This window comes from Neovison vison, chromosome 4 (assembly GCF_020171115.1).
Source record: "Neovison vison isolate M4711 chromosome 4, ASM_NN_V1, whole genome shotgun sequence".
Classification (NCBI taxonomy): domain Eukaryota; kingdom Metazoa; phylum Chordata; class Mammalia; order Carnivora; family Mustelidae; genus Neogale; species Neogale vison.
Window position 1 is genome coordinate 146238770 of NC_058094.1, and position 22280 is coordinate 146261049.

At 37.4% G+C, this 22280-nt stretch overlaps 1 protein-coding gene and 2 pseudogenes across 1 annotated transcript in view; 1 reads left to right on the forward strand and 2 right to left on the reverse strand.

The window, feature by feature from the left end:
• RSBN1L (round spermatid basic protein 1 like) overlaps positions 1-22280 on the forward strand; it is a 71277-nt gene that overhangs the window by 14173 nt on the left and 34824 nt on the right. The window lies entirely within an intron of this gene.
• Positions 1404-4448, reverse strand: LOC122905264 (annotated as a pseudogene).
• Positions 11711-11823, reverse strand: LOC122905728 (annotated as a pseudogene).

Below are 22280 nucleotides of genomic sequence, written 5' to 3' on the forward strand. Positions count from 1 at the left end.
TTATGGTTTTAATTTGCAGTTCCCTAATGACCTCTGCTGTTGAGCATCATTTTATGTGCTTATTTTCCATTCCTGTCTCTTCTTTGAAGTGTCTGTTCAGATTATGTGTTATTTTAATTTTTAAATTGCAATCATTCTTTATATATTCTGTGTACAAGTTCTTTATCAGATACATATTTCACAAATGTAGTCTCCTGTTCTGTGACTTTGCATTCCCTTAATATTGTCCTTCACACTTTCTCATAGCAGAAAAATGTAATTTTGGTGAAGTCCACTTCATAATTTCTTTTATGGTTCCTGCTTTTTGTGTCTTAACTGAGAGAGCTTTGCCTAACCCAGGGTCACACAGGTTTTCTCTTATGTTTTCTTTTAGATACTTTATAATTTTAGGTTTTTACCTTTAGAACTGGAGTACATTTTGAGAATTTTTGTATTTGAGGTTTGGATCAAAGTTCCCTTACTCTTATTTTTTCTTGTTGATTAAATTGAAATTATTATTATTTTTTTTAAAGATTTTATTTATTTATTTGAGAGAGAGAGAGACAGTGAGAGAGAGCACGAGCGAGGAGAAGGTCAGAGAGCGAAGCAGACTCCCCATGGAGCTGGGAGCCTGATGCGGGACTCGATCCCGGGACTCCAGGATCACGCCCTGAGCCGAAGGCAGTCGTCCAACCAACTGAGCCACCCAGGCGTCCCAAATTGAAATTATTTTGTGAAGTCCACTCTCCTGCCCCACCCCCACTCCCACCCCAATCACCTAGGGGTTTTCATTAAATTTATTGATTACTTTATAATTAAAAGCTACATGTATGCTTTACCTATTCTTATATTCTTTTATATCTTCATAACATTTATCGATAATCTTCAAAAACGTCATTTATTTATTTGTTTATTTATTTATTAAGATTTTACTTATTTTTATTTCTATTTATTTATTTATTTATTTTTTAGGGACTAACACATTTAATGTGTTTTTAAATATTTTTAAGGTTTTTTTTTTTTTTAAGATTTTATTTATTTATTTGACAGAGAGAGAGATCACAAGTAGGCAGAGAGTCAGGCAGAGATAGAAGGGGAAGCAGGCTCCCCACTGAGCAGAGAGCCCGATGTGGGGCTCGATCCCAGGACACTGGGATCATGACCTGAGCCAAAGGCAGCGGCTTAATCCACTGAGCCACCCAGGCGCCCCGTTAAATATTTTTAAGGATTAAAAAGTGTTTAAAGTTTGTAGTTCCTAGTAGGAAGACATTATCTGAATGAACACCCTAATGGCAAACCATTGTAGAATGTTTCATTTGCATGGGGAGCAGAGGGGTAGGGATTCTCTTCACAGCACCCCAGCTTGCTTCATGAGAAGGTCGGAGGTACACTGGTTTGTATTATTGCGACATCAGTTGCTTTTCCTTCAGCAAGGGCTTTATTTGTCAGAGGGCATTATGCTTGACCTCCAAATTTGGCTGACAATTTACTGATGAGATTCATAACCTTTGGGTTGCTCTGATATTTTGACATATTCGCTGGGTTCTAGGCCACATCCTGGAAGGCCGCCATAACTTCTGGATCCTGCATGGCTGCAAGAACTTCCGGATCACTAAGAATTTCATTGAGCCCAGGCATTCCTGCCATCCCAGGCATCCCCCCTGCCATTCCAGGCATTCCTCCAGGAAAATTACCAGGCATTCCCCCAGGAAAGCCACCTGGGAAAGAGCCATACTGAGCTCCTGATTGTTGTCTGGCTTCTTCCTCCCTCTGGGCTCTCTCATGTTCTTCCTGAGCCTTCTTAACCCTTTCTATTCTTTCTTTGATCTCTCGCTCTTCATGTTTTTGCTCATATTTTCTCTGATGTTCAGCAATTTTCTGGGCCCTCGGTTGAACTTCTTTCAGCATTGCACTAGCATCTTCATCATAATCCAGTTTACAAGCAAAGGCAAGATCATGTGCTGCTTCTTCCCAATGACCCAGAAGTCTATGTGCTTTCCCGCGCCACTTAAAAGGCTGAGCTGAATCAGGATTTATTTCAATAGCTCTGTCACAGTCTTGAATGGCAGCATTTGGCTTCTGTAATTTGATGAAGACACTGACTCTCTTGGCGTACAGAATGGCCAAGCGAGGATTTAATTTGATGGCATCTGTGAACAAGCCAATGGCTTTCTGTAGTTCACCATCATTTAGGGCATCAATGGCAGTCACTTTTTTTATCATTTGCCTGATCCATCATTTCCTCGGTTATCTCTACATTTTCATCTCCCATTTCCTGAGGGGCATCGGTATCTGGTTCAGTCACACCTTCATTGTCAATTTCTAGATCACTCTCCTCACTTGATGGTTCATCTGTCTTTATGTTTTCCTCCGCCTTCTTACTATCTCGTTTTTCTTCCTTGATACTGTCTTCTGATTTAGTTTTATGAGTGGCAGGTGGTATTTTAACCCCCATGCTCTCCACCCACTCCCGCGGGAAACGCATTTCCTCGGTGTGCAGAACACTCGGATCCTGCTTACACATTTTCACGAAAGTCCGAAGCTCGCTGTTCCAGAGGCAGTGGCAGGTGGCAGGCGCGGCTGAGGTTGCGAACCGATTCCAGGCGTGGGTACTAGCTCAGCGTGATCGTGCGGAAGGGGGCGGCTTTAAGATTTTATTTGTTTATTTGACAAAGATCACAAGTAGGCAAAGAGGCAGGCGGGGGGAGGGGGGAAGCAAGCTCCCTGCTGAGCAGAGAGCCCAATGGGGACTCCATCCCAGGACCCTGGATCATGACCTGAGCTGAAGGCAGAGGCATTAACCCACTGAGCCACCCAGGTGCCCCAAATTTATCAATATTTAATATAGATTATGAGTTTTCTTTTGGTATTTTTTTTCATTTTGGGGAGGTTTCCCCCCCCCCCAGATTATTACGGGTATATAAGAAAGCTTTTGTTTTTTCTGCATATACTTGATAATTGGGTATGTAAGTATATAGTAGTGAAAGGTTTTAATTTCTTCATAATCAGGAACAGGTTTCTTTTCTTTCTTTCCTTCCTTTCTTTCTCTTTTTTTTTTTTTTAAGTAGCCTCTATTCCCTGTGTGAGGCTTGAACTAATGACCCTGAGATTGAGAATCACATGTCTACTGACTGAGCCAACCAGGGGCCCCAAGGAACAGATTGAATCACAATAAGGTACTTTGTAATATTCAGGAAATAATTTCTTGGTGATATTTCGAGCATTGTTTGTTTTTGAAATCTGAGATCTCTGTTAGCAGAGTATAACTGTTGAGCTTGACAAACATTTTTAGTGCTTAGGTGCTGTGTTAGGTTTTAGTAAAAATTACCAAATCAACAATACAACATTTCTGCCTTAAAGAACCTTAAGCAATCTAGCAGGATACTAGAAAAAGTAATTATAATATTTAATGCTATAAGTTAAACACAAGACAGATGGGAAGTAGTATTGGTACTAGTGGAAATGGGAGTAGGCAGATATTAAGAAAGGGAGAAGGGGTGCACGAGGGAGGAGGGGATGTTTGAGAGAATCTTTGAAGGACAGTATGGTAGGATTTCAGTAAATAAATGAAGGAATTGGGACTCCTGGGTGGCTGAGTCAGTTAGTGTTTGCCTTCAGTTCAGGTTGTCTGGCTCTTTACTCAGTGGGGAGCCTGCTTCACCCTCTGCCTGCCACTCCCCCATTTGTGCATACTCTCTCTCTCTCTCTCTCTCAAATAAATACATAAAATCTTTAAAAAAATGAAGGAGGGGCACCTGGGTGGCTCAGTGGGTTAAAGCCTCTGCCTTCAGCTCAGGTCATGATCCCAGGGTCCTGGGATCGAGCCCTGAGTCGGTCCCTCTGCTTGGCGGGGAGCCTGCTTCCTCCTCTCTCTCTCTCTCTGCCTGCCTGTCTGCCTACTTGTGGTCTCTGTCTGTCAGATAAATAAATATAATCTTTAAAAAAAAAACAAAAAACAAAAAAAGGAATTCTAGGTAGAGAGCATTATTTGAAGTGTAACATTCATGAAACTTGATAGGAAAACAGTGATGCAATGCCGTAAAAGCTAAAGGAAGAAAATAATTTTGAGATGTTTGATTATAGTTCTGACATTATATATTGCTAAGCATCTTTATCCTAGCCCTTCGCTTCTGATTTTAAAATATCAGTGTGTTTTATAAGACAAATTCTGTTCTGAAGTCAGTGCAAGTTTTGTACATATATAACAGCCCAAACAATGTCTTCATTGACTCTAAGGCTTTGTGAAGGATATATTATCTATTGCTGTGTAACAAACTTAAAACTTCGTGGCCTAAAATACAACCATTTTGTTACATTTGATGATTTTATGTGTCAGAAATTCCAGCAGGATTTACTAGGTGATTTTGCTTCATGCGGGGTTGACTTGGGTTTCTCAGCGGTGGTCAGTTGGTGGCTGGTCTTTTTTAGTAGGTCCCAAGATGGCTTTACTTACTTGGGAGTTTTCTCATCCCTCTGATAACTAGATGCTAAGCTGAGCCGCTCTCTGTGTCATCTTGGGGCCTTTCCACATAATCTCATCAGGATAGTTGAATTTCTTACATGATAGCTTAGGACTCGAAGAGACCTGAGTGGAAACAGCAAGGCTTCTTATAACCTAGCTTTGGAAGTCTGAATCATTTCCTCCCTGTACACACATTAAGTCATTAATATTTGTAGTTTATTACAAATTATAATATATTAAAATAATTTAAATAAATTAAAATAAGAATTTTTAATATATTACATAATAGGTATATTTGTTTTATAAAATTTCTTTTAGAGTACATTCTAAATTGAAAATAGATAAAACACCTATAGGAACATTATTTAATGATATTAATATATAACTTTTTAAAATTTAGAACTTTAATTCATCGTATGAGAAACATAATTAAGAGTGTATAGTAAGAGTAGTGGTTCCTATATATGCTGTTATTATTAACTGAAAACTGTATGATTTACTGTTTGCATTATAGAGTATAATATTAATTAAATACTCTAATTGTATAATGTTGACTTTAGAGATCTAGAATGCCCCAGTTTGTATGTGAATCACATTTTATATAATAGCTGTAGTATAAAATTCAGTAACCAGAGTGTTTTAAGTTTGTGATCTAGATACCGAGTATAATGCCTCAATACTTGTATGTCTTGCTTTTACAATATTTTGAGAGGAGAAAAACTAATTGTACTTCTGTTTTGGAGGCAGATCTTTTGTGGTAGGTCAGTGAAATAAGCCTGACCTGAACTTTTTGATTACAGTAGGAGAGGGAGCCCAGACCACTATTTCTTGTTATGCCTAGCTTGGCTTTCATGTAGCTACATATATCTTTATTTTTTGTTTTCCTTTTAGTGATTCTGTGTTTTTGTGGCTACTGTAACTGTACTGTTATCACTCTATGTGTGTTTTCCTAGATGATTTCTTAACGTGATTCTACTATTTCTATTTAATAATGATAAGTGCTTATGATATATGCTGGGCATAGTGTTGGAAATAATGCACATGTTGCCTTTAATCATAAAAATCTAAAAGATAAGTGCTACTGTGTTTGACAGATGAGAATACTGAGGCACAACACAGTTAATAAGTAATTTGTTTTGTGTCACTTGGTGGCAGGAGCAGCTGGTAATTAAGTATGTCTAATTACAAAGCCAGAGTTATTTTCAGTGTATTACAGTATGTGTAGAATTTCTTAATACCCAGCTGTCTTAAATGACATCATTTTCAATGTTCTCTTCCTTGTTTTTTTTTTTTTTTTTTTTTTTGGTCTCAATATGTTAGCCAGAGCAACCTGCTTATTCCTGAATAGTAAGAGAGGAAAGTATTGTACTGTTTGAACATCTCATAATGTCTTCAGGCAGAAACACTTTTTGCATTACTGTATAAAACATAGGACGTTGTTGCTGTAGGAGTCATACTAAATTTTTCCCTTTAAGAAAAGCAGAAAGAAAGAATCATAAAATACTAGCTGAGAAAGATTCATCAGAGATCAGTTAGCATAAGCCCCCGATTTTTACAAGTAGAAGTAGCAGAAGCTCCATAACGCTCCCTCAGTTCAGCAGTTCACAAGTCCTTAATGTTCTTAGTTACTGGAACTGCACAGGTCTTTCATATCTCAGGGTTCTTAACACGGAGCAGTTTTTACAGTTAAGTCCATAAGGACCTTTAACCGTTTTAGCATTTGCCCTAAGTGTGGATGATATTCTTCTTAGCCTTCCAAGTTTCTGGAACCCATTTCTGTGTCATTCCTTCCCCTATTATACAACTTCCTACTGGGGAAGTTTTGGTGCAGAAGAGCTAGAAGTAGTGCTGCTACTAGAACAGGTACACAGAGAAGCAGAATTCAAATCATAAGAGAGGGAGGAGGAAGCAGTGGTCATTTCTAGTTGTAGGGATCAAGGAGTCCTTAATGAAAAGCTGAAATTCAGCTGAATCTTGCAGGATGTGTAGAATTTTGGTCCGCAAGAGTTGGGATGGGCAAAGGCCTTCTACCTAAAGGGAGTAAGACTTGAGTAGTAATGAATCAAAAAATCTATAATCTTGTGTACATATATATATGGTTGGATAGTAGAAGAAATGATTCATGTGTGAGTCTTCACTATACAGATTCTTGAATGGCATAGTGTGGGCATTTTCTTTTTTATTTACAAAAGGTGTATTCATTTGTTTAAAGTGGAAGAGAGTAACATGGTAAACTATAATTTCAAGGAATATTTTTTGGCCACTGCTGGGATTGGTGGAGAGGAGAGAAACAGTAAGTAGGAAGATCACTTCTTTCAAAAGAGAATTAATCAATTATGATGATAGTTGTGGAAAGGGAAAGGAAGATGGACATATTTCAGTAGATTGAACTAAGGAAGTGCTTTAATGTTAGGGAAAAACTGAAGAAGGGAGTATAAAGGTTTTGAGAATTTTGAATTTGGATGTTGGGGGATATTAATGGAATTAAAAGAAAGGCTTGAATCTTATTTATGTAAGAAAGATGATAATTTTGGTGTTAAATATTTCTTTTTAATTAAAAAATTTTAAATTTTTTATTCTTTAAAAATTTATTTATTATTTTTATTGATATATAATGTATTATTTGCCCTAGAGGTACAGGTCTGTGAATAGTCAGGCTTACACACTTCACAGCACTCACCATTTCACATACCCTCCCCAATGTCCATAACCAACCACCCTTTCCATACCCCCCTTACCCCAGCAACCCTCGGTTTGTTTTGTGAGAGTAGGAGTCTCTTACGGATTTTCTCCCTCCCAATCTCATCTTGTTTCATTTTTTCTTTCCCTACCTCCCAAACCTCCCACTCTGCCTCTCAAATTCCTCATATCAGGGAGATCATATGATAATTGTTTTTCTCTGATTGACTTATTTCGCTCAGCCTAATACCCTCTAGTTCCATCCATGTTGTTGCAAATGGCAAGGTTTCATTTCTTTTGATGGCTGCATAGTATTCCTCTGTGTGTGTGTGTGTGTGTGTGTGTGTGTATGTGTGTGTGTGTGTGTATGTGTGTGTGTATAAAAATATATATATATATACCACATCATCTTTATCCATTCATCTGTGGATGGACATCTAGGTTCTTTCCATAGTTTGGCTACTGTGGATATTGCTGCTATAAACATTCAGGTGCAGGTGCCCCTTAGGATCACTACATTTGTGCTTTAGGGTAAATACCCAGTAGTGCGATTGCTGGGATGTAGGGTAGCTCTGTTGTCAACTTTTTGAGGAACCTCCATGCTATTTTCCAGAGTGGCTGCACCAGTTTGCATTCCCACCAACAGTGTAGGAGGGTTCCCCTTTCTCCGCATCCTCGCCAGCATCTGTCATTTCCTGACTTGTTAATTTTAGCCATTCTGACTGGTGTGAGGTAGTATCTCATTGTGGTTTTGATTTGTATTTCTCTAATGCTGAGTGATGTTGAGCATTTTTTCATGTGTCTGTTCATGTTCTCTGCCCATTTTTTGATTGGATTATTTGTTCTTTGGGTGTTGAGTTTGATACGTTTTTTATAGATTTTGAATACTAGCCCTTTATCTGGTAAGTCATTTGTGAATATTTTCTCCTATTCTCTCAGTTGTCTTTTGGTTTTGTTGACTGTTGTTTCCTTTGCTGTGCAAAAGCTTTTGGTCTTCATGAAGTGCCAATAGCTCATTTTTGTCCTTGCATCCCTTACCTTTGGTGACGTTTCTAGGAAGAAGTTGCTGCAGCTAAGGTTGAAGAGGTTGCCACCTGTGTTCTTCTCAAGGATTTTGATGGATTCCTGTCTCACACTGAGGTCTTTCATACATTTTGAGTCTATTTTTGTGTGTGGTGTAGGGAAATGGTCCAGTTTCATTTTTCTGGATGTGGCTGTCCAACTTTCCCAATACCATTTGTTGAAGAGACTATCTTTTTTCCATTGGACATTCTTTCCTGCTTTGTTGAAGATTAGTGGACCATGGAGTTGAGGGTCTATTTCTGGGCTCTCTTCTGTTCCATTGATCTATGTGTCTGTTTTTGTGCCAGTACCGTACTGTCTTGATGATGACAGCTTTGTAATAGAGCTTGAATTGGAATTGTGATGCCACCAACTTTGGCTTTCTTTTCCAACATTCCTCTGGCTATTCGGGGTCTTTTTTGGTTCCATATAAAGTTTAAGATTATTTGTTCCAGTTGTTTGAAAAAAAAATTGTTGGGATTTTGATGGGGATTGCATTAAATGTGTAGCATAGACATTTTCACAGTATTTGTTCCTCCAATCCTTGAGCATGGAACGTTTTTCCATTTCATTGTGTCTTCCTCAGTTTCTCTCATGAGTACTTTATAGTTTTCTGAGTACAAGTTCTTTGCCTCTTTGGTTAGGTTTATTCCTAGGTATCTTATTGTTTTGGGTGCAGTTGTAAATGGGAGCGACTCCTTAATTTCTCTTTCTTCTGTCTTGTTGTTGGTGTAGAGAAATGCAACTGATTTCTGTGCATTGATTTTATATCCTGACACTTTACTGAATTCCTGTACAAGTTCTAGCAGATTTGGAGTGGAGTCTTTTGGGTTTTTCACATAAAGTATCACATCATCTGCAGAGAGTGAGAGTTTGACTTCTTCTTTGCCGATTTGGATGCCTTTAATTTCTTTTTGTTGTCTGATTGCTGAGGCTAGGACTTCTCTAGTACTTTGTTTGCCATGTTCCTGACCTTAGGGGAAAAGCTCTCAGTTTGTCCGCATTGAGAATGATAACTATCTAACTGAACTCCTGCAACTTGATGTCATTTTAGTCTTCTACTCCTCCGCCAGCTTGCCTCTCCAGTTTTTTTAATTTTTTAAGTCATTTCTGTACCCAGTGTGGGGCTTGAACTCACTACCTAGAGATCAAGAGTTGCAGGCTCTGCGGACTGAGGCAGCCAGGTGCCCCCAGGATGTTAAATATCTCCTATGGAGATGACATGGTGAAGTTTGGCCAAGAGGTTGGGTTGAGATACTAGTTTGGGGATTCATTTGCCTAATGGTTACAGTTTAAATCTTAGGAATTCATTTTTAGACAAGTATAGAGAACGAAGAAAGAAGTACACCTAAGATAAAATCCTAAGGAGAATGTGCAGGTTTTTATGATAGGATCCTGAGTTAGGTGTCGTCAGCATAGTGCAGTGCCATTGACCTTAGGAGGAGTTTTGAGTAAGACACTAGTGATGTCTCTTGCAGTGAGGACTAATAAAAAAAAGGCTGTTAAGTGAAATATGTCAGTCAGAGAAGACAGTTATCATATGATGACACTCATATGTGGAATTTAAGAAACAAAACAAAGCATTATAGGGGAAGAGAGGAAACCAGAGATCGAAATAAACCATAAGAGACTCAGTCATAGGAAACTGACTGAGGGTAGCTGGAGGTGGGGGTGAGTGTGAGAATGTGGTTACTGGGTGATGGACAATAAGGAGGGCATATGATATAATGAGTACTGGTATTATAAGACTGATGAATCACTGAGCTCTACTTCTGAAACCAATAATTCATTATATGTTGGTTATTTGAATTAAGTAAAAAGATGGAAAAAAATAAATGAGTGCTGACAACATAGCCTTAAAGCAAGTCTTTTTAAAAACGAGTGTTCTAAACAGTGCTTCTATATCATACGTAGAATGGCTCAATGATTTGATCAGATAATTAAATATTTTCATTAAATATTTGTATACCAGAAGAATAAATAAAATCTTAAAAAAAAAAAGGCTGAGAAGGCATTAATTCTCTTTTTACTTTATCTTTAATCTTTTCCTTTCCATTTTTGTAATGTTACTTTCCTTTTACCTCCCCACTTCAGTTCTGTATTATTTCTCATCTCCTCTTTCCTGCTTGTTTTCAAATATGTTTGTAGCTATACCTACTCCTGTTGGAGTAGGGTGATCAGGAAGATCAGTGTTGTTGTTTAGACTAACTGATTTCATAGACTGCATTATTACAGTGTGAATCATGGCACATACCCAAAGCAGGCAAAAATGTGATAGCAAAAAGTCTGTTTGAGGTTTGTGCTGCAAAAATATATTGTGGCTGAAAGCTTTAGTGGGAAATTCTACCAATACTTCTTAAGAGGTAAGTGTGGATTTTTATGACACTTTTTTTTATTACTATTTTTTGTGTAAGCTCTTCGCCCAATGTGGGGCTTGAACTCATGACCCTGAGATCGAGAGTTGCTTTACTGACTGAGCCAGCCAGGCCCCCCATGACACGTCTTTAAAAAAAAAAAATTCTAATGAACCTGTATAAGGATCCTTTTCTGTACAAAAATTTTTGGTTTAATGAGTCGTGGTATAGTATGGGATTTCTGTCTTTTCCTTAAAATCTATTAAGTCTAACAAACATTGTATGTATTATGTACATATTCAGAATACATATATAATTATATCATATTTTCTCCTTTTGTTCTTTTTATTAACTATAGCATGATCTTGAAATAATGTATATAAAGTGAGGTAGAAATGCACTTAAACAATTTTAACAAAGGGAGGACTTTGTAAAAATTAAGAGTATTTTCTTGTATGTGTGCGTATTAGGTTATATATTAATTCATTGTTATATTTTGAAGTGCTTTTTTCTTCCTTTTCTGATAGACATTAAGTGATTTATTTAAAGGTAAATCTTTGAAAAAATACTTGTCTGAACATAATTATCCATTCTTTCAGGAAAGAGATGTAGGCTAACAATTACATAAGCAATAAATATGAATCCCTTTCTGTTGTAGAGATTATAATTAATAATAAATATAAATAATTTAGAAGTAAAGGAAATAAAAATCAGGACTTCCTTTTATTCCTTCTACAGGAGTAAACTCTGGTAGGTCTTTTGTGTTCTCCCTTCCAGACTTTTTCCTGTGCATTTACATATATACATAAATATATGTACACACAGAAAAGAATATGTAGCCTATTTTTAAAAACCTAAATATGCTATGTGCATTTTTTTAGAACTTGCTCATTTTACTTAACAGTGTGTCTTGGAGCTCTGTCCATTACATAAAGTGAAATTTATACACATATATACACAAACTGTGTGTGTCTGTGTTACGTATGTATGTATGTATAGTTGACACACAGTGCCACATTAGCCTCATGCACACAAACTGTCTGTATGTATTTCTTATTTATTTATTTGACTGTGGTTGACACACAGTAGCACATTGGCCTCAGGTATACCAAATAGTGATTTGACAGTTTATACATATGCTATGCTCAGCACAAGTGCAGCCACCATCTGTTCCATAAATATGGAAGGCTTCATGAATTTGCATGTCTTTCTTGCTCAGGGGCCATGCTAATCTTCTCTGTATGGTTCCAGTTCCAATTTTTGTGTATGTGCTGCTGAATTAAGCATTGTATTTCTTTCTTTCAAGTTTTGCCCTTATACATTTTTATAAATATAATTTTTAGTAATTCCTAATATTAGAATAGTTTTAAATTTAAGAAAAATTACAGAGTACAGAGTGCCCATGTATTTTGTACTTTCTTTTTTTTTGTATCTTGTACTTTCTCTTACTAAAATTTCACATTTGTATTGTACATTTGTCACAGTTAATCAGTATTGATATAATATCATTAACTAAAGACCATACTTAATTCGGGTTTTCTTAGTGTCATTTTTCTGTTCAAGGAATCCCACCCAGGATACTGTATTACCTTTGGTCATCATGTCTACCTAGGCTTTTCTTGACTATGGCAGTTTCCTTGAACTTTTCTTGCTTTTGATTACCTTGATGGTTTGAGGAGTACTGATCAGGCATTTTGTAAAATGTTCCTCAATTGGAATTTGTTTTGTGTTTTTCTCATGATTAGAATTGGGCTACTGGTTTTTGAGAGGAAGGCCATGACTTTAAAAATAAATTTTAATTTAAAAAAATCAAGGGGTGCTTGGCTGGCTCAGGTAGTTAAGTGTCCAACTCTTCGTTTTGGCTCAGGTCATGATCTCAAGGGTCCTGGGATTAAGCCCCGCCCCCTCCCCCAGCAGGGAGTCCCCTTGAAAAGTCTCTTCCTCTGCTCCTCCCCCCCAGTTGCACACATGTGCACACGTTCTTTCTCTCTCAAATAAATAAAATAAATTTTTAACAAAAAAAATCAAGTAATACTGAAAGGTTTATAATGAGAAATGGCCCTGTTTCCATTCCCTGCCCTAGCCACTAGCTGTTAACTCTTTTAGTTCTCATCTCTTAATTCCAAATTTCTGAATAAAGTGTTCATACAGCCTTTTGATTTTTGATTAAAAGTTTTAGGCATATATTGCATTCTTGTTAAGATTAAAAATAATTTAGCATTTTTATAACCTAGCTTCTTTCTTATCCAGTAATTTCATAAAACTTAGTTGTAACATAATAATCAGTGTTAATTATGACTTGGCAAATACTTTTGAGTGCAGATCAGAGATCCTTTTCTGTACAGCCTTCTGGGTTTTCATAATACTTAAAAATTACCTCTCTTGACACACAGATGGTCCCCACCTTACAATGACTTACAATTTTTTGACTTGAGTATAGTGGGAAAGTGACGCAATTCAGTTAGAAATCATACTTTTGAATTTTGAACTGTGCTTTTTGAATTAGCAATATGTTGTAGGATATTCTCTGGTGATGCTGGGTGGGGCAGTGAGCCATAATGCCAGTCAACCATGGGATCACAAGAGTCAACAACCCAAACATTTATAACCATTCTATCCCCATAAAACTGTTTTGTTTTTCAGTTTTAGTAAAATATTCAAAAATTACTTAAGATATTCAACACTTTAATATAAAATAGTCTTTGTGTTGGATGATTTTGTCCAACTGTAGGCTAATGTAAGTTCTCTGAGCCCATTTAGTAAGTTAGGTGTATTAAATGCATTTTTGAGTTAATGTTACTTTGAATTTACAATGAATGGGTTTACTGAGATGAAATCCCTTTGTAAGTCAAGCAAGATCTGTTTATATCTGTTGCATATTCATTTTCTGTTCTGTTCTCTTTGTTGTGTGATTATTCCTCTTTATTCCTGGAGGTACTTTGTGCAGTGCTCTCTTGCTGTCCTTCAGTCTGAACTGGCTGCCCTTTAAGCCAGCTGCACAGCTTTCATAGGGATAGTTCCTTGTGTGCTCGCTTCGGCAGCACATATATGGATAGTTCCTTGTGTGCCTGTCTGTGCTCAGTCTCCTATTTCCTTGGTCTCATGCCGCCTTCTTCCTTTGTTTACTCCTTCATTTACTTGGACATAAAGGAGGATGCATGTGTGGTAAAAATGTTTGAATTTTTGCTTGTCTGATCATGTCTTCCCTCATATTTGATTGATAATTTGGCAGATGAAAGAATGCTAAGTTAAAAATTCTAAGTTAAAAAGCATTCTGGAGGCACTTGTTTGTTGTATTGCTTTCTAGCATCTACTGTCATGTTCAAGAGTTCCACACTATTACCTGATCTTTTGTATGTGATCTGGTTTTGTTTTGTTTTATTTTGTGTTGTTTTAATTCCTTAGGAGACTTTTAGGATCTTTTCTTTATCTCTGGTGTACCGAAATTTCATGATGGTGTACCTGGTGTGTGTATGTGAGAAGGGGGGCTACCACTGTGAATTCCATTCTTTGTGCTCATCCCTTAATGGAATCATCATTTTGGTGTCTGATCTTTTCTGGGAAAATTTCTTTTATTTATTTATTTTGGTATTTTTCTTCCCTATAAAATTCTGTTTTCCTTTTCTGAAATTTCAGTTAATTTGATATTGGATCTCCTGAATCTTTTGGGACTCTGGTCCTTGAGGTCACCTTATTTTCTGCTGTTTTCTACTTCTTTGTCCTGTTGCTCTTCTTCTGGAAGATTATCTCAACTTTATCTTCTAACTTTTGAGCTTTTCAGTTTTGCTATTTATTTTTAAATTCTAAAAGTTCTTTTTTCCTAATTCAATTCAGTTTAAGCACTTTAGAGAAGTGCAGTCAGCTTGTTTTTATCTCCACCCTTTGCCTTACCTGGGGTACCTGAGTTTCAAGCCTGTTCCTTTTTTCCTGAAAAGGAAAAGTGGATGTTTGCCTTAAGGAGTGAGATTGAGTGATTACTTGACTCTCTGTGACAAGGGTGAGAAGACTGGGAAGTTCAACTATTTTTTATATAAATTTTTAAATGATTTCGATTGTTTTAAGACTCCTGTGTGTGGTGTGTATACAACAGATGTATATGTGTATATGTTTGCATGTACTTACACAGATCTGTGTACATGACAGATGTGGGATCATTTTATAGATTTACATTTATATATGTTAAATTGCCATTTTCTTCTAACATTTCATGAACATTATCCCCACTTCATGATATTAACTATTATTCAGTCATGATTTTTTTTTTTTAAAGATTTTATTTATTTGACAGAGAGAGATCACAAGCAGGCAGAGAGAGGTGCGGGAAGAAGGCTCCCTTGCTGAGCAGAGAGCCCGACGCGGGGCTTGATCCCAGGACCCCGGGATCATGACCCGAGCCGAAGGCAGAGGCCTTAACCCACTGAGCCGCCCAGGCGCCCCGAGTCATGATTTTTAATGGCTTTGTATTTTCCCATTAATGAATATACCCAAATTTATTTAATCAGTCTCCCTTTATTATTATATAATAATAATTATTAAAGTTATTTACAGTTTTTTGTATTGTAAATAATATGAGATGAGGACTCCTGTACATGTATATTTGTGCTGGGTTGTTACTTCCTTTTTATTAAATACTAGCAGTGGATTTCTGGGATCATAAGAATGATTGGGCTTTTGTTTTGTTTTGTTTTTGTTTTTCAGAGAGGGGGAAGAGGGAAAGGGAGAGAGAGACTCTCACACAGGCTCCATGCCTAGAACGGAGCCTGTCACAGGGCTCCATCTGTTGACTCTGAGATCATAACCTGAGCCAAAATCAAGTCTGAGCCACCCAGGCACCAGGTGCAAGGTTGAACTTTTTTTTTTTTTTTTTTTAAAGATTTTATTTTATTTATTTGACAGAGAGAGAGATCACAAGCAGGCAGAGAGGCAGGTAGAGAGAGGAGGAAGCAGGCTCCCTGCTGAACAGAGAGCCCGATGCGGGCCTCGATCCCAGGACCCTGAGATCATGACCTGAGCCGAAGGCAGCGGCTTAACCCACTGAGCCACCCAGGCGCCCAAGGTTGAACTTTTTTTAAAGATTCTTTTTTTTAAAGATTTTATTTATTTATTTGACAGACAGAGATCATAAGTAGGCGGAGAGGCAGGCAGAGAGAGAGAGGAGGAAGCAGGCTCCCCGCTGAGCAGAGAGCCCCATGTGGGGCTCGATTCCAGGACCCTGAGACCATGACCTGAGCTGAAGGCAGAGGCTTTAACCCACTGAGCCACCCAGGCGCCCCAGGTTGAACTTTAAAAAAAAATATATATATATATATATATATATATTTTTTTTTTTTTTTTTGAGAGAAAGAGAGAGCATGAGAGGGGCTTGGGAGAGGGAGAAGCAGACTCCCCACTGAGCAGGAAGCCTGATGGAGGGTGAGGGGGCTTGATGCTGGGACTCTGGGATCATGACCTGAGTTGAAGGCAGATGCGTAAGCGGCTGAGCCACCCAGGCGCTCCAGTTGAGCTTTTTTTTTTTTTTATGTTAATTTGACATTAAGAGTTTTTGGAATTTGTTTTATGTCCTTTGCACCTTTGTCTTTTTTTTTTTTTTTTTAAGCTTCGTTTATTTACTAGAGAGAAAAAGAGCACGTGAATACCCATGCTCCCAGGGGGTGGGGGGAGGGGCAGAGGGAGAAGAAGAGAAAAATCCCAAGCAGGCTTCCTGCTGGCATGGAGCAGGAAGCAGGACTCCCTCTCAAGATTCTGAGACCAGGACCTGAGCCAAAATATAGAGTCTGTTGCTGAACCAACTGATACACTTAGGTTCTCCTGCAGTGTTATTTTTTCCAATATTTTTTTCTAAAAAATACTATGTTGTAAGAATTTTTCCTATAAAAAGAGATATATATAAAAAAGAAATTACCACATGGTCTTTTTTTTTTAAGTTAATATTTTTAATTTATTTGACAGACAGAGATCTCAAGTAGGCAGAGAGGCAGGCAGAGAGAGAGAGGAGGAAGCAGGCTCCCTGCCGAGCAGAGAGCCCGATGTGGGGCTCCATCCCAGGATCCTGAGATCATGACCTGAGCCGAAGGCAGAGGCTTCAACCCACTGAGCCACCCAGGCACCCCTACCACATGGTCTTTTAAGGAAAATTATTTGTTTTTATTATTGAGACTTTACACACAATAAAATTGTGGATCCCTAATGTTTTTGGAGGAGTGGTTTCATTAAATCTTAGGATTTTTTGTTAAAAGCAACCAGGGCAGTTAGAAAAGGGAAATACAAATTTGAGGAACTGCTCCTGGAAGGCTGTAAGGACTAAGAATTTACTTCCTTGCTGTGGTATGATAAGGAAAGGAAGGATTAACAAAGATCAATGTAGAGCACATAAAAGGAAAGAAAGTCATGATGTACTGTAGAAAATAACACAATAATTTCTTACTATGACACAGGCTCTGTTTTATGACTCAGACATTGAGGTAGAGCCTTAAAAAAAGGCTCTACTTAAAAAACATATATGAGGGGTGCCCTGGGTAGCTCAGTGGGTTAAGCCTCTGCCTTCGGCTCAGGTCATGATCTCAGGGTCCTGGGATTGAGTCCCGCATCGGGTGGGTTCTCTGCTCAGCAGGGAACCTGCTTCCCCCCACCCCTCTCTGCCTGCCTCTCCATCTACTTGTGATCTCTGTCTGCCAAATAAATAAATAAAATCTTTAAAAACAAAACAAACAAAAAAAAATACATGATACAATGCTTATAAGGAGAAAGATACATTTATAACAGAAAGAGTACAGTGTGAAATTTGCTGTAATAAGGCTAGATATAACCTGTCTACTGTGTTATACAGGATAGTATTACTGGGCCTGGTTTGATTTTGTAGCACAGAGTGATGAGAATGAGCCTGTTTGTTGGTGACTGCCAGAAGTTATAGCTGTCACCTCTCATACGTGGAATGATAAATGATGCCTGAGAAAATGAAAATTAAATGATACTCAAATACTGTTTTTTAGTTTTAAACAGGTAAATTTTGTTTTGTTTTTGTATTCATCAATATGAGTATGATAATGAGTTTAAATATTTGTCACAATGAAAAGAATATATTTCTTAGATTTTTTAAACAGGGAAGTATATAATACATTTTTGAAAGTTACTAGAACGATTAAAAAATAGTGGCAGTCTTCTGTTATTTAAAACTATGAATTAATTCTTAAGATTCGAGATAAATGGATTTTTGTTGTATTATGAATCTCTTAAGGGGTGCCTGGGTGGCTCAGTGGGTTCAGCAAGTCTGTCTCTTGATTTCATTTCAGGTCATGATCTCAGGGTTGTGAGATCTAGCCCCACTCAGGCTTCATGCTGGGCGTGGAGCCTGCTTAAGAGTCTCATTCTTCCTCTGTGTCCCTCTCTTATTCTCCTCCTCCCTCTCTCTCTAAAAAAATTTAAAAATTAAAAAAATCTCTTAAAAGGATTCTCTAACAATGCTTTTTATAAGTTTGACTTTCTCCTTACTGAAGTGATTCATCTAATATTTGTGTGTGTATGCTTTCATCTCTGTATTATTATAATGACTTTAATACAGGTGAAGACTAGTAAATTCTATTATAACCAAATGAAAACAATTATTTGTTATTTAAGAACTGATTTTGCATAGCTTTACCAGCAGTAGGAATCAAATGATATTGTTGATTGTAACACTCTTTAGTACGCCACTATTATTTATTTTTATCTTTTGCATGTAAGTGCTCAGTAGAAATATATTGCTAAATAAATAGAATATGTTATATTATTATAATAGAAAAATCCCTTTTATATCTTATTTGAAGTTATTTTAATCAGTTTTCTTTTTTATGTCTTAACTTTTACAAACAGTGTATATCTTTAGCACATGTGTATTTTTCCACACATGTAATTTATAGTTTGTTCTGGTTCATAATGACTTAGTCATTTATTCCTTTTCCCTTTCTCCATTCTTATATTCCTTCTGCTCCTGTAGGTTCAAACTCTATAATGGGTCTGTTTGTATCTGTTTTTCCTCTGTCCCCTGACCCCCTTTTTATTTTTATTTTTTAATTATTTACTTTCATTTTTAATTTTTTAAAAAAGATTTCATTTGTTAGAGGGTGAGAGAGAGAGAGAGCATGAGCAGGGAGGGGGGAGAGGGAGAAGCAGACTCCCCTGCTGAGCAGGGAGCCCCATGTGGGGCTCAATCCCAGGACCCTGGGATAATGATAAGGCAGACACTTAACTGACTGAGCCATGCAGGCATTCCCCCCCCCCACCTTTATTTTTAAAATAAAACTTGTAGTCCTTGTGTTAAGTTGGACTTTTCAAAATAGGTATCTTCTTGTTCTTATGGTAGAGTGATTTTTATTCCAATAATTAGCTAAATATTCCTTCCAAACCTTAGGTTAGACTATGAAGGATAAAAATCATACAAATTCTTGGTCATGAAGAGAAATGATTTTTTAAGAATGACCGTTTTTTTTTTTTTTTTAATTTTTTTTTATTTGACAGAGAGGCAGGCAGAGAGAGAGAGAGGAGGAAGCAGGCTCCCCACGGAGCAGAGAGCCCAATGTGGGGCTCGATCCCATGACCCTGGGATCATGACCTGAGCCGAAGGCAGAGACTTTAACCCACTGAGCCACCCAGGCGCCCCAAGAATGACCGTTTTTTAAAGAACAATATGTTACAGTAAACATGGGGCTAGGGAGCTGTTTTCCTTGTGAAAAGATGTAGAAGTGCCTTTTATGAGTATGAATGCATTATAATGTAATGACAGCAGAGTTGAGATTTTTACAGACAGTGGTGTTTTGAATTATGACCAAAAAATGTTTATTATGGCTCAACACTATGGATAGAGAGCTAGACATAGATAATATAAGGCTTATATCTTTTCAGAATGCTTTTGTATATATTTCCTATTTAATCTTTATATAAACTCCATTTTACAGCTGAAATGGGAGATCTGAAAGTTTGTTATCAAGGTTGCAGAACTTGATCTAGGTCTTCTGAACTTGTAGGCTTTCCACTTTGTTTTAGCTGTAACATGTTTACCTGTAACATATAAACACATTATAACATCTTTGTGTTATCTGTAACATGATGATGAAATATTTAATGGAGGCATTTAAAATTATTATTTTTTAAAGATTTTATTTATTTATTTGACAGAGAGAGAGATCACAAGTAAGCAGAGAGGCAGGCGGGGGCGGGCAGGGGGAGGCAGGTGAAGTTAGATTTTGAAAAAGGATATGCCCTGACAAGAAGCAAAAATTCTAGGAAGAGTGAAAGGTAGCTTGAAAGATTGAGACAGGTATGTAGGTTGGGACAGCAGTTATCCCACAAAAATGCTTTTCTGCTATGAATATATAGGATGACTTGTTTGCTTCCTTTCCTTAGAAGGTTTTGAGTGTGGGGTGGGAGGTAACTATAGTTATGTTGTCCATCACTCTTGTCTTGGCAGTGCCATTGTTTTGTTTCTGGATGTTTGTCATATAATGACTTAACGTCTTCAGTTTATCTTTACATAGCATTATACCAGAAGGCATATTCTAGGACCTTTTTTCCTGTTCTATGAAATTAATATGGTCCTTTTGGAGAGACTTTAAAACTTTTTGCTACTTAAAAATAATGGCTTTTAGGGGTGCCTGCCTGGCTCAGTCAGTAGAGCTTGTGACTCTTGATTTTGGGGTCATGAATTCAAGTCCACCTTGGGTGTAGAATTTTTTTTTTTTTTAATATTTTTAAGAAAGATTTTATTTATTTATTTGACAGAGATCACAAGTAGGCAGAGAGGCAGGCAGAGACAGGAGAAAGCAGCCACCCTACTGAGCAGAGAGCCCGATGCAGGGCTCGATCCCAGGATCCTGAGATCATGACCTGAGCCGAAGGCAGAGGCTTTAACCCACTGAGTGACCCAGGCACCCCTTGGAATTTACTTTAAAAAACAATGGCTTTTAATAATTCTACACCTTGGGTGTAGAATTTACTTTAAAAAAAATGGCTTTTAATAATTTGTGCTATTATCTTTCAGTCTGATTTTTTTTAATGTGTTTGTATTAATTATATTTTCAAAAAATTGGGATATATATTGGGGCACCTGGGTGGCACAATTGTTTAAGCAGTTAAGTGGCCAATTCTTGGTTTCAGCTCGGATCCTGATCTTAGGGTCATTGAATCCAGCCCCATGCTCAGCATGGAGTCTGCTCAAGATTCTTCCTTCTTCTCCCTTTGCCTCCCACCCATGCTCCTGCTCTCAGAGATAGATGGATGGATGGATGGATGGTTAGATGGATAAGGAGGTATAGGTGCAGAAGTTGTGTGTAGAAAATCTGTGTGCACTTTCTGTTCAGTTTTGCTGAGAACCTAAAACCTCTCCAAAAATAAAGGCTGGGAGCCCCTGGGTGGCTCAGTCGGTTAATGTTTGACTCTTGATTTCAACTCAGGTCATGATCTCAGGGTCCTGAGATTGAACTTCACATCTGGCTCTGTGAACAGGGTGGAGTCTACTTGTCCCTCTCCTTCTACTCCTCCCCCTGCTAATGTACATGTGCGTGCACGCTCTCTCTTTCTCTCTCTCTCAAATAAATAAATATCTTTAAAAAATAAGGCCTGTAATTTATAAATATATTTATAAACAAAGTTTATTAGAAATAGGGTAATACCATATTACACTTTTTTTCCTGAGAAGCTAGTTTAATTTTATTTTGAAAAATATTTATGTTTTGTGACTGTGAACATTTATATTATATCATAATTATATATATGCCATTATAATTCTACAGTTATTTTAATCTTTGTGGTTAGAAGTCAGGATTGTAGTTACCCTTAGGGATGCTGCATAAAGACTGGAAGGGAAGACAAGAGGGGTCCCAAGGTGCTGTTCATTTGTTTTTTTTTTAAAGATTTTATTTATTTGACAGAGAGAGATCACAAGTAGGCAGAGAGGCAGGAAGAGAGAGAGGGGGAAGCAGGCTCCCTGCTGAGCAGAGAGCTGGATGCGGGCTTTGATGCGGGGCTGATCTGGGGCGGATTGGATCCTGGCTGATTGCGGAACCCTGGGATCATGACCTGAGCGGAAGGCAGAGGCTGAACCCACTAAGCCACCAAGGCGGCTGGGTGTTGTTTGTTCATTTTTGTAAAAATTGAGCTGTATACTTACATTTTTTTCTATGTTTATATTATGTCTTAATAAACTTTAAAAAGTTCAGTAATTACTGAAATAACACTTTAAAATTAATAAAGTTAATAGGGATGATTGGGAAAAGAAATGTGGAGATAGGTAACTGTTTTCTTCAGTAGTGACTTTTAAAGGATATGTAAATAGTTCGTTAAAAAATGTATGTTTACTTAGGAAATATTAACTTATATATGTGTCTAAGCTCCAGCTATTTGCAGTAACACTTTATGGCTGGATGACAGCCTGTGACAGGATTTCAAGGACTTTAGACATCAAGAAGGAAGAATAGCAAACTAGTCTGAAGCATGAGAACAGCTTCATCTATTTCTAGAATTTAAGTTATATATGAACAGACTTCCTGTTTATTCACTTCTATATCCCGAACCCTTTGCTTATACTTAGCAATGCATATTTGTTAAATCCGTCTGTCCCTGTTTTCGTTTGCTCTGCCATCAACTATCCTTTCTTCTGCGTTGAGTATTACCACTTTGAAGAAAGCACTTTGTCAGTTTGGTAGGTAAAGTATCTTATTTGAATTTGTATTTTTTTATTATTAATGAGTGTAAGGTTTAAAATGTTTATTAAG